Here is an 11,298-nt window from a genome sequence, read left to right on the forward strand (position 1 = left end):
CAGCGCATTGTTGATGCGTATGGTCAAATTCAGCCAAATGTGTTGGTCAAAGTTCATCAGGACTGGGTTCGGAGGATAGCATTAACAATCCAACATAATGGACAACATATCGAGCCATTCCTACGACTGTTGGTGGTCTCATGGGACTGAGTAACATCGGCGTAATGTCTCTTCGGTACATAACACACATGCTGCCGAACGTCCCACCACTGCCACATGTAACTGGCTGTAACCCGAGAATGAATAAAGGTATGTTTAAAATAACAACGGCATTGTTTTTCTGGTGAAATTCTCCATCTGTTTGATATGTCACATGACCACATTCCCATTTGAAATTTTGGAATTGAATCCAAGATGGCGGCTTTCAAGATGGCCGCCATGTTGGTGGCGTAGCCTATCAAGTTTCTCCCTTCCCGTTCCTCGAGTGTAGGGACTCTGCTTCCTTGTTTCCTACTCCATTTGGATTTTATCTGGGTGTTTCCGGACTTTTGGACCACGCTGTATATATATATATATACCCCCCTCCATGAACCATGGACCTTGCCGTTGGTGGGGAGGCTTGCATGCCTCAGCGATACAGATGACCGTACCGTAGGTGCAACCGCAACGGAAGGGTATCTGTTGAGAGGCCAGACAAACATGTGGTTCCTGAAGAGGGGCAGCAGCCTTTTCAGTAGTTGCAGGGGCAACAGTCTGGATGATTGACTGATCTGGCCTTGTAACATTAACCAAAACGGCCTTGCTGTGCTGGTACTGCGAACGGCTGAAAGCAAGGGGAAACTACAGCCGTAATTTTTCCCGAGGGCATGCAGCTTTACTGTATGATTAAATGACGATGGCGTCCTCTAGGGTAAAATATTCCGGAGGTAAAATAGTCCCCCATTCGGATCTCCGGGTGGGGACTACTCAAGAGGATGTCGTTATCAGGAGAAAGAAAACTGGCGTTCTACGGATCGGAGCGTGGAATGTCAGATCCCTTAATTGGGCAAGTAGGTTAGAAAATTTAAAAAGGGTAATGGATAGGTTAAAGTTAGATATAGTGGGAATTAGTGAAGTTCGGTTGCAGGAGGAACAAGACTTCTGGTCAGGTGACTACAGGGTTATAAACACAAAATCAAAGAGGGGTAATGCAGGAGTAGGTTTAATAATGAATAAAAAAATAGGAGTGCGTGTAAGCTACTACAAACAGCATAGTGAACGCATTATTGTGGCCAAGATAGATACGAAGCCCACACCTACTACAGTAGTACAAGTTTATATGACAACTAGCTCTGCAGACGACGAAGAAATTGAAGAAATGTATGATGAAATAAAAGAAATTATTGAGATAGTGAAGGGGAACGAAAATTTAATAGTCATGGGTGACTGGAATTCGAGTGTAGGAAAAGGGAGAGAAGGAAACATAGTAGGTGAATATGGATTGGGGCTAAGAAATGAAAGAGGAAAGTAGGATTTTTCACAGAGCACAACATAATCATAGCTAACACTTGGGTTAAGAATCATGAAAGATGGTTGTATACATGGAAGAACCCTGGAGATACTAAAAGGTATCAGATAGATTATATAATGGTAAGACAGAGATTTAGGAACCAGGTTTTAAATTGTAAGACATTTCCAGGGGCAGAAGGGGACTCTGACCACAATCTATTGGTTATGACCTGTAGATTGAAACTGAAGAAACTGCAAAAAGGGTGGGATTTTAAGGAGATGGGTTGGATAAACTGAAAGAACCAGAGGTTGTAGAGAGTTTCAGGGAGAGCATAAGAGAACAATTGGCAGGAATGGGGGAAAGAAATACAGTAGAAGAAGAATGGGAAGCTTTGAGGGATGAAGTAGTGAAGGCGGCAGAGGATCAAGTAGGTAAAAAGACGAGGGCTAGTAGAAATCCTTGGGTAACAGAAGAAATATTGAATTAAAGTGATGAAAGGAGAAAATATAAAAATGCGGTAAATGAAGCATGCAAAAAGGAATACAAACGTCTCAAAAATGAGATCGACAGGAAGTGCAAAATGGCTAAGCAGGGATGGCTAGAGGACAAATGTAAGGATGTAGAGGCTTATCTCACTAGAGGTAAGATAGATACTGCCTACAGGAAAATTAAAGAGACCTTTGGAGATAAGAGAACGACTTGTATGAATATCAAGAGGTCAAGCAAAGAAGGGAAAGCAGAAAGGGGGAAGGAGTATATAGAGGGTTTATACAAGGGCGATGTACTTGAGGACAATATTATGGAAATGGAAGAGGATGTAGATGAAGATGAAATGGGAGATACGATACTGCGTGAAGGGTTTGACAGAGCACTGAAAGACCTGAGTCGAAACAAGGCCCCCGGAGTAGACAGCATTCCATTGGAACTACTGACGGCCTTGGGTGAGCCAGTCCTGACAAAACTCAACCATCTGGTGAGCAAGATGTATGAAACAGGCGAAATACCCTCAGACTTTAAGAAGAATATAATAATTCCAATCCCAAAGAAAGCAGGTGTTGACAGATGTGAAAATTACCGAACTATCAGTTTAATAAGTCACAGCTGCAAAATACTAACGCGAATTATTTACAGACGAATGGAAAAACTAGTAGAAGCCAACCTAGGGGAAGATCAGTTTGGATTCCGTAGAAACACTGGAACACGTGAGGCAATACTGACCTTACGACTTCTCTTAGAAGAAAGATTAAGGAAAGGCAAACCTACGTTTCTAGCATTTGTAGACTTAGAGAAAGCTTTTGACGATGTTGACTGGAATACTCTCTTTCAAATTCTAAAGGTGGCAGGGGTAAAATACAGGGAGCGAAAGGCTATTTACAATTTGTACAGAAACCAAATGGCAGTTATAAGAGTCCAGGGACATGAAAGGGAAGCAGTGGTTGGGAAGGGAGTAAGACAGGTTAGTAGCCTCTCCCCGATGCTGTTCAATCTGTATATTGAGCAAGCAGTAAAGGAAACAAAAGAAAAATTCGGAGTAGGTATTAAAATCTATGGAGAAGGAATAAAAACTTTGAGGTTCGCCGATGACATTGTAATTCTGTCAGAGACAGCAAAGGACTTGGAAGGGCAGTTGAATGGAATGGACAGTGTCTTGAAAGGAAGATATAAGATGAACATCAACAAAAGCAAAATGAGGATAATGGAATGTAGTCGAATTAAGTCGGGTGATGGTGAGGGAATTAGATTAGGAAATGAGACACTTAAAGTAGTAAAGGAGTTTTGCTATTTGGGGAGCAAAATAACTGATGATGGTCGAAGTAGAGAGGATATAAAATGTAGACTGGCAATGGCATGGAAAGCGTTTCTGAAGAAGAGAAATTTGTTAACATCGAGTATAGATTTAAGTGTTAGGAAGTCATTTCTGAAAGTATTTGTATGGTGTGTAGCCATGTATGGAAGTGAAACATGGACGATAAATAGTTTGGACAAGAAGAGATAGAAGCTTTCGAAATGTGGTGCTACAGAAGAAAGCTGAAGATTAGATGGTGGTGGTGGTGGTGGTGGTGGTGGTTAGTGTTTAACGTCCCGTCGACAACGAGGTCATTAGAGACGGAGCGCAAGCTCAGGTTAGGGAAGGATTGGGAAGGAAATCGGCCGTGCCCTTTCAAAGGAACCATCCCGGCATTTGCCTGAAACGATTTAGGGAAATCACGGAAAACCTAAATCAGGATGGACAGAGACGGGATTGAACCGTCGTCCTCCCGAATGCGAGTCCAGTGTGCTAACCACTGCGCCACCTCGCTCGGTGAAGATTAGATGGGTAGATCACATAAATAATGAGGAAGTATTGAATAGGATTGGGGAGAAGAGACGTTTGTGGCACAACTTGACCAGAAGAAGGGATCGGTTGGTAGGACATGTTCTGAGGCATCAAGGGATCACCAATTTAGTATTGGAGGGTAGCGTGGAGGGTAAAAATCGTAGAGGGAGACCAAGAGATGAATACACTAAGCAGATTCAGAAGGATGTAGGTTGCAGTAGGTACTGGGAGATGAAGAAACTTGAACAGGATAGAGTAGCATGGAGAGCTGCATCAAACCAGTCTCAGTACTGAAGAACACAACAACATATATATATATATATATATATATATATATATATATATATATATATATATATATATATATATATACACTTGTGTAGCAACCAGTGTCTTCCTTCTATTTCTCTTTCCTAACATGAAGAAACCATTTCGTGCTAGGTGGCTAGCATCTCCAGAACTACGAACAGCGTTTACTGAACAGCCAAATTTCAGAGTTATACAACCAAGTCCCTGTCGTTATGGACGTTAATATGTAGAGAGATACCGTCACCATCACCAAATTTCACAACCGCAGCTATACTTCTTTCGAGGTGACTTTTAAAACTTTATGATCATATCATGTAAAACGATTTGTAATTGATACTAATATGTTAATACCGGCTGTTCAATAACAGAGTTATCGAACTGCTGAGTTATGTTACTGTGACTTGATACTTCTGTTTTCCACAAGATTCTATACGCCAATTTGATGGTAAACAAGTTATTAAGGTCGATGATATATGTTTGTACATTCGGAAGAACATACACGTGAATCGAAATTTCTTATGATCATTTTCTCTTCCCTATTTAGTTCTTCATCAAAGATACTGGAAATGCAGGTGATAGGCACCAGGTGATCTGGCATATGACTTATGTTCTCTAAGCAAGGTTTTTGAAAAATCTCGGGAAACTAAAGCTTCAGTTGGCTTATGCGTCTAAATTATTTTTCTTTAGGTTAAAACTGTGTCGTAACAGCCTCTCTGGTTCCTCTAAACGACTCTTTGTGTCGGACAGAATGAAATAAATTTGGGACTGTACTGTACCACGAAAACAGCGTTTTCTGGCTGCCTGTCAACTGACGGATGTCGAATTAGGGTCATCAAGCGCGGCAGATCCCGTAACCAGCAACAGGTCGCGATCCAGTTAATTGACGTATAATATACATACGCCACGGTATCGGGTCACTGTCACTTTGACGTGAATTCAGCGTAATAGGAACGTAATTGAAGCCTATGGAAATGTGTGATTGGTGATCTTCGTGTGTTTCACTAAGTAAATTATTGACGCCGCTTTGTTACTGCCAGTGACAATTTGACGGATTACCTAATGAAATACTAGCACGCGAAATTAGTTTCATATGTGATCTGATTTTCGGTTTCAAAGCTTCTCAGAGAAAATTTTTCACCTTCAGATGTGCGCTACGTTCTTCCCTGTTACATGTCATTTACCGAGAAAATCGGTTAAGTCATTCAAATGTTTGGACCAAATATTACAGAAAATATTGACATTGTTTTTATGAAAAGATAACGCGCAGGGTTGTAAGAATAAGTCACAAACTACATAATGGTAAAAAAAAAATTCTGTTGGTCTTGTAAACAGGGACATTGTACTGGTACTTCCGCCGTCCAGCTACCTCATTCTCAAATAACGATTTAGGCGTCGCATAGGTGTGGGAGACTTACGTAGGATGTCCTTACCTGAAACTACCTGATGACGACTACCCAGATGCCTATTTCAACACCGTTTCAGGTAATAATTTTACGATCTTTTCCTTCCAGTCACACGGGTTGTACGTATGTCGTACTTACATTCATCCCAAAAAGAGACATTTTTGTCTCTCTGTGAATATGCTACAAATCTAAATAACATTAACACAGTCACCAATCGTTGGAGACAAGAGCGGATACTGCACTTTTCTGGTTTGCTCGCACACATTTCTCGGAAGTAACAATTGGTTTACGATAGTGTAAACATCACCAGTAGTGTCTCATCTCTACACTGAGTAGGAGACCGACTGAACCCGGCGACAGTTGGCTGGTCAGAAGAGTACACCAGTACTTCTCCACCACCAGAATCCACGGTTTCTTTCTTAATCATACATCCAGCCATTTATCTACAGACTTAACCCGACGCATCATTGCCCGTCGGAATACTTTCCACAGTTTTGTCTATACATTAGCCGATTTTAATTATAGGTAAGAGCATTTGCAATTGAATTTTTTTACCACGGTAGCGTGCTCGTAACTTCTGAATGAGAACAGTATCGTTAACCCCAAGATGTTCCTCTGTATAGCGATTTTCCTAGAAACTTACTTGCGTCTTTTGCTGCATCCATACTGGAAGCTGTGGTAAATTACGTTCCTGCTTTCGCCGGGGGCCTCATAGCTCGCATTTCAACCGAACCCTCCCCTGCCTCTCGTGTACCAGAATATTCGCTTTCGTTGGTGGACTGTATGCTTATGAGATTATATGTGATGAAACTGCAACATGATATCCTGTACATAGCAAACGACCGCGGAAAATTTCCTACTTGCCGAGGAATTTCACTGAACGCTGTTGTTTCATCTTGTGATATTTTGGTGCGCTCTGCACTTCCAGTTATTACTTGTTGAAATGGGCCTGCGGTATATTGTACCGTCGAATAACTGCTAACACAAAAGAAATTTTCTTCACCAAATAGTTTCGGCAAAATGAAAAAGTTTCAGTGCTAAAGTAATCAATTTTTTATATAATTCTTTGGAAATCCCCACACTCTTTATCAATCTAAAATCCATTGCAAAAATTCTCTCTATAGCTTGTCATTTGCCTTAGACGAAAAGCTTCTTTTCGTCATAACGTACACTTCGGCACAGTAAAAGTAGTTTGTGACGTAACATTGAAGACAATTTCGGCAACAAGCAACAATCATTAGAAATTATCCGTGTTTTCCATGGAACTCATTGTACTAGTGCAGCTGCGAAAGTGTTGTTCAGGTTTTTGCTACTAGTTTCTTTTCTAGAAATTGTGACTAAAATTACTAATATTTATCGAAATCAGAACTAATTATTAGTCGCTGTAGCATCATATATTTTTTGGGACGTAGCATCTATGACCTAATTTCACCAAGGACTTAACTTAATTTGTACACCTCTGCGAAAAAACGTTTTTAACCAACTTAGGATCTCAGTAGAAGCAGCTAATCAAAATAGCTCAAGACAGTAAACTAATTTAACCTAAAAGACGAAGTTTCAGTTAATATCAATTAATTAAAACACCTACATTATCGTACCGATAACTTTCAAATTGATTTGTCTCGATAAAAATCCTTTTTCACATTTTTACACACTTAATCAGCTGCAACCGTGAGATCTACGTAAAACCATTTTTTCCAACTTTTATTTTGGCATTCTTGTATGTTTTAATTCTTCTATGCCCATGTCAACCCGGTCCAGTCACCATATCACTTTGCCCGACAAAAAAATAAATTAAGCATGCAGTACGCTAAGAGGAAACAAAATCAAACTCCGCGGGTTGACAGTATATGTGATGTTATTTCAGTGATTGTAAACTCGAGACAAATTTACAAAGAATTTGGCGGTATGGTCCTTTAGCAGTGTGACGTTGCACCTTATCTGGGCACTATGCAGGCACCGAATCGGTTGGGAAGGGTCTCATGAAACAGTCGTATCCTCCGCCGAGGCAAGCCAGCAGAAAACTGTTGTAACTGATAACTTGCTATCATGGCTACTGGCCCTGCGACGGATTTGACGTTTAAGCTGGCCCCACACATGTTCTATATGAGTCAGATCTGGGGATCTTACTGCCCATGGGAGCACCTCAACATCACGCAGACAGTTCGTACAGCCATGTACCGTGTGTGTAGCAGCATTGTCCTGTTGAAAAATGGCGCCGCGATACTGTCGCATAAGAGGATAACATGTGAGGATTCAAGGTATCTGTGAAATACCGTTGCGTCTTCACAGTTCCGTTAACCATTACCACGACGACCTGAAGTCTCACCCGGTGGCTTGCTCCACAGTGATACCAGGAATAACAGCGCTGTTCTCACGAAACCACTGGAAGTTCCGGACCCCTCTCGCCAGCCGCTATACTTGCCGAACATTGCTGCAGTATAAGTCGGAATCGTGCAGGAAATCCACTACATGTTTTCGGGTGACAGGTGCAAATGAGAAGCGGTTGAGACTTGTTTTGTGCAAAATATGTTGCTTCCATGAAGTTTTTCTTTTGATAGATCAAATCATAATATAACGTCAGACATCAAAAGATGCCATCCACTTGTAATACTGAAAAATAATTAACAAATTTTTGATCTGAATACCTGCAGTTTGGAGCACGATAAAATTACAAAACATAAACATATGTAAATCACATTTCTAGTATGCTTATACATTTTGCGATATTTACAAATTATTTGAAATTCAGATATCTTTTTACTGGGTCTGTGGTTATCATTGTTCTAGTTATTAATTTTGATTTCTGGTTAACTACTGAAACATATTCTTAAAAGGAAGATAGGTTTCATCATTTCGCCTTTATAGTTCGACGCAGTAAGCACATTCTATTTCATCATCTTTCTATTTCTCTGACTCTTAAAACCTTTCTATCATGTCTATTCTTGCTGGGGCTCATAGTTTAACTCTACCTACTCCTAATTCATCTTTATCCCTGTATTGCTTGTTTTTTTATGCACTACAATAATTTCTGAATACTGTGTTCCATGTCCCTTGTAACATGCTTATTGTAATGAATATCACGTAAAGAACGTAGACTGCCTGATTAGATGTAGGAGAACGGCATGAAGCCATAATCCTGACAGGTTAAATAAATCAATAAAGGCCGAGCAGTTCTAGGCGCTACAGTCTGGAACCGCGCGACCGCTACGGTCGAAGGTTCGAACCCTGCCTCGGGCATGGATGTTGTGATGTCCTTAGGTTAGTTAGGTTTAAGTAGTTCTACGTTCTAGGGGACTGATGACCTCCGAAGTTAAGTCCCATAGTGCTCAGAGCCATTTGAACCATTTGAGCCAACTTGCTTGCAGCTAGGGTGTTCATTTAATTATCATTTCAATTCTAGCAAAGCTGCATGGTCATATATAGTTAAAATAAATATGGGTTCCCGGCCTTTGACCTTCTTGTGTGCGAACGCACACGCTATGCCCGAACTCGTACGGGACTTGGTAGATTAATCTGCCACGAGTAATGAGTATGATGGGCAAACATCTAATAGGCGCACTACGAATGTAGTGTTGTGGACATGTTGGGAATGTGGATCTCACGGGGAGCGTGCAAGGGATAAGTCCCTGCAGACGCACTATCCTCTGTGCCCGCGGTGGCTCAGATGGATAGAGCGTATGCCATGTAAGCAGGAGATCCCGGGTTCGAGTCCCGGTCGGGGCACACATTTTCAACATGTCCCCAACGAAGTGTATCAACGCCTGCTTGCAGCTAGGGTGTTCATTTAATTATCATTTCAATTCTAGCAAAGCTGCATGGTCATATATAGTTAAAATAAATATGGGTTCCCGGCCTTTGACCTTCTTGTGTGCGAACGCACACGCTATGCCCGAACTCGTACGGGACTTGGTAGATTAATCTGCCACGAGTAATGAGTATGATGGGCAAACATCTAATAGGCGCACTACGAATGTAGTGTTGTGGACATGTTGGGAATGTGGATCTCACGGGGAGCGTGCAAGGGATAAGTCCCTGCAGACGCACTATCCTCTGTGCCCGCGGTGGCTCAGATGGATAGAGCGTCTGCCATGTAAGCAGGAGATCCCGGGTTCGAGTCCCGGTCGGGGCACACATTTTCAACATGTCCCCAACGAAGTGTATCAACGCCTGCTTGCAGCTAGGGTGTTCATTTAATTATCATTTCAAATAAAAATAAGTAATAGCTTATTTTCTTTGATAGCTGATATTGTTGGGAACTAATAGTTTCTATACGTAATGTCAGCAACTAAGTTGGCTTGGTGATGAGAAAACACCGTACTCCGACTTCAAAAAAGCGTAGTTTAGTTGCCCGTCCAGCCATTCAAATGAGGTTCTTACGATTTCCCGTAAATCATGTAGGCAAAATGCCATCGTGATTACTTTGACAAGGACCAACACTGTTTTCTTCCCCGTCCTGGTCCAGCTGGTGACAGCATTCCATTTTCAAAACCTCACGCTCAATAGACTGCTAGACTGCAATTACGCAGACTGTGCAACCTGCCTTAGGTCAACACAGTGGCGATCTTGCAAACGATTTTGTTTTAGTGTACATATGAGACTCATGCCGCCCACGTGGTATCATTATCGGTAGAAACTAACGTAACTCCTGCACACCACTGCACGCTCTTGAAGTCGTCGCATAGTAACTCATGAAAGTATAACATTGAAATATGCCAAAATAATAGTGAATTTGAGATATACCCGTCTCAAAGTTGAAAATTATCAACACTAATAGTTAGGTAACTTCTATAGTTTTCACACAACGTAAGGCAAAGATTCTAATTAATACTTAAAAAAAAGAAAAAGTTTGCTTTCTTACTTAAAAGCGCATTAAAATGCCAAACACTCGAAAACAAGAGATTTGATTATAAAATACGCAGGTATCGGGTACTTCGTTAATCCAAGGTATCGTGCACTACATTACGCACTTCCTGAGACAGTTACATCGGAAACCACATATTTAATTTTTCTCTCGGGATAGTGAGGCGTCCCACGCAATGGAAAAGAAGCTTAGTCCGACCTGTTAGTAAGAACGAAAACTTAAAACCATCTTGTGTTTACCAAACAGTTAGCGTCTGTCCCGCTGTAGGCTATGTAAAGTCCTGCAATGTACTGCTCACAACGAAATTACTGCATGCTTGAAATAATTCAATTTATCTGATATTATTCAGTTTAGCTTTGTAAACACCATAGTAGAAACATTGCACTAAGTAAGATAACTTATGACGTGAAATAACAGTAACTGCATGAGAGTCAGTGACCAAGTGCTAGTCTCTGTATTGGGCGCCACTTCGGCTACTTGTGTGTTCCTATACTCGTGTTATTCATCTGGCGAAAGAGGACACACAGTTTAACGTGGTATTCAAACCTCCTGTCGTTGCTGGTGGCTCTTCATATTGTTGTGAGGTAAAGCCTAGATTAAACGCTGATTAAAAATTTCTGTGGTCCCCCCCGGATTCAACCTCGCAACCTTTAGGTTTAGACCACCAGGTACGACTGACCAGAAATATACCACAAACAACTGTCATTTCACAATATCCTCAAAAACTGGGACAACAAAAGTTTTCAGATAGTATGCTGTAGTGGTTTGAAAGCTAAATCAAAAACAGACAATAATATGCTATTTGTCTGCTTGGAAAGCTGTCCCGAAAGCATTGTCTCTCAGGAGTGACACAGCGGTCACTCCTGCCACCCTTTCTTGTATTTCAGTGATATCTCGTAGATTCTGCCCTCCTGTAAATATAATATCTGTACCGATTATCTCAAGTTTCAGTCTAGTGCCGCACCTAACCCGTTTC

General features: G+C 41.2%; 1 non-coding gene across 1 annotated transcript; it reads left to right on the forward strand.

Moving 5' to 3' along the window:
* Positions 1 to 9,515: 9,515 nt before the first annotated feature.
* Positions 9,516 to 9,590, forward strand: Trnat-ugu (transfer RNA threonine (anticodon UGU)). The gene has a single exon. It is a non-coding gene; the product is annotated as a tRNA-Thr (tRNA).
* Positions 9,591 to 11,298: the final 1,708 nt, after the last annotated feature.

The sequence above is a fragment of the Schistocerca nitens genome, chromosome 4 (genome assembly GCF_023898315.1).
Source record: "Schistocerca nitens isolate TAMUIC-IGC-003100 chromosome 4, iqSchNite1.1, whole genome shotgun sequence".
NCBI lineage: Eukaryota > Metazoa > Arthropoda > Insecta > Orthoptera > Acrididae > Schistocerca > Schistocerca nitens.